This window comes from Capsicum annuum, chromosome 10, assembly GCF_002878395.1.
Source record: "Capsicum annuum cultivar UCD-10X-F1 chromosome 10, UCD10Xv1.1, whole genome shotgun sequence".
In the NCBI taxonomy this organism is placed as follows: Eukaryota; Viridiplantae; Streptophyta; class Magnoliopsida; order Solanales; family Solanaceae; genus Capsicum; species Capsicum annuum.
The window spans coordinates 153,346,213-153,348,505 of NC_061120.1; the positions used below are offsets into that span (position 1 = coordinate 153,346,213).

A 2,293-nucleotide genomic window follows, 5' to 3' on the forward strand; every position below is an offset into this window, starting at 1 on the left:
GATGTGGAAAGTGAAAGAACTTGAGAGATATTTATCTGAGGATTTGAATAATCACATAGCTGGAAACATCAAACATCAAACCTCAGATAGGATGTGCTGAAAATGACAAAGCTTGGTGGACAGGGAATACTAAGGGAGTGTTTACCTTCATCTCAGCATATCATACTATGAGGCATAGAAGGGAGGACTTTGATTGGATGCAAAATATTTAGATTAAAGGTACTCTTTTTAAAATTGTTTTCTTCTTATGGAGAGTGTGGAGGAAAAGGATAGCTACATATGATGATCTTAAGAGGATGAACATTCAAATTGCATCAAAATATCAGTGTTGTGAAGCAAGTCAGCAAGAATCCATGACATATTTATTACTAACACCCCCCATAGCTTAACAGTTATGGAGTCAATTTGCTTTGTCTGCAAGTATTAGTATGGATGGGCTCAATATTCATCAGACAGTCCATGAGTGGTGGAATCATGAAGGAAATCCAAAAATAAGACACATTATAAAGGCTGTGCCATCAATGCTGATGTAGGAACTATGGAAGAGGAGGAATGCTAGAAGACATGAAAAGGAAGTTACTTTGGAGAAGATGAAACACCAACTTTAAAAGAATTTGTTTTGTCTCATTAAAGTAAGGTTTCCATGGATAAAAGATAGACCTTATCACTGGAATGGAATGTTGAACATATTGTAGGCTTACAAACCTATATTTCACTATCTAGTAGTGAAATAGTACAAGCCAGAAGAAGGGTATATTAAATGCAACACTGATGGTACTAGCAAAGGAAACCAGGTTTGAGTTCTTACGGTTTTTGTATTAGAAATAGTGAAGGTGATTTGATGTATGTAGAGGCTCAGAATTTGAGAATCACTTCAAACATGGAAGCTGAATCTATGACAATCCTAAAGGCTATCTCATACTGCTTCGGTAAGAACTTTTTACATATTCAACTATAGATATATTCACTTAACATTAGAAGAATGATGAAGGGGGAGTGGAAGATCCCCTAGACACTATAGAAAATAATTGAGGAAATCAGAGAACTCATGCTACAACTCAATATCCACATATGTCATATATTTAGAGAAATGAACCAGCTAGCAGATTTCATAGCAAATATAGCAATTGAACAGGAGCATAAGATACATCATCACAATTTTAACCAGTTATCAAGCAATGAGAGAAAAATTCTTCATATAGACAAGATGCAGATTCCGTCAATGCGAGTTAGCACAAGAAAGATTAGAAACACATACAACCAAGCATGGGGAAGGGAATAAGAAAGACCACAATATCTCACAGTTATTACATTTATAAGATTGTTTATGGCCAGCACAAGGGCAAAATAACTGTGAGATTGTTAATTAGCTTAAGCTATATCAACCAACAAAAAAGGTTCACCAGTGAAAATCGAGAGTCAGGGAACTAAATCGCCAATACAATACTTGAATCCAGCTAAGAGCTTTGAAAGATGGAGGTTAGGAGCAACTTGTTTTTCTCCGCCCTTACCTCAGCTACAAAAACGACATCAATCAGTGAAGAGTAAGAAGAAAACGAAACACATGAGGAATAACAAGATGATGAGGGATAAAAAATGCTTACACAAATCTGCGGAGCTGAGATGCAATGTTCAAACTCTCTTGTGAGCTACATCGAAACTCATGCATATCCACCGGAATACATACCTGAAAGAGGAAAAATTAGTGACAAAGAGAGAATATCAACAACAAAGAAGGGAAATGAAGAATTCATACTTCTGCAAGCTGAGCAAGAAATAAACACACGAAAAAATGTGAAGAAAATTCATCATCCACAACAGGAGGAGCTAGAAATGTTCATTGAAGAGGGACAAATTCAACATTTTTAGAGGCGGAGAAACAAGGAACAAGACGATGATTTAGGAAATCCTAGGTCTAGGCATATTTATAGAGATCCGACATGGTCTTTTGGGCAAAGTTTGGATTTCAGATTTTATTTTGTGTATTTTGGGCTGATTGGACCATTTGTTGATATTAATAATAAGGAACTAAGAGCCCATTATTAACTAAAACAGACCTTATATTTTAATGAACGATATGTCACGATTCAAATGACCATGAGTGTCACCTACACTAATTTTTTTGTGGATGAAACATCTAACCCAAACCGTTATCCAACCATTTAGTCAATACTAAGACGAGATTATCATAAAAATCAACTTAGCGATAATAAATTCAAATCTAATCATTATTAATACAGAAAATCAAACAAGCTACTTATTAAAATCCCCCAGGACCCGAAACCTATCGTTA

At 35.5% G+C, this 2,293-nt stretch overlaps 1 long non-coding RNA gene across 1 annotated transcript; it reads right to left on the reverse strand.

The window, feature by feature from the left end:
• Positions 1 to 1,230: 1,230 nt before the first annotated feature.
• LOC107852442 lies at positions 1,231 to 1,876 on the reverse strand. The gene is made up of 3 exons (XR_001669434.2): positions 1,757 to 1,876; positions 1,605 to 1,687; positions 1,231 to 1,516 (listed from the first exon to the last, which is right to left on the reverse strand). It is a non-coding gene; the product is annotated as an uncharacterized LOC107852442 (long non-coding RNA).
• Between the last annotated feature and the right edge of the window lie 417 nt (positions 1,877 to 2,293).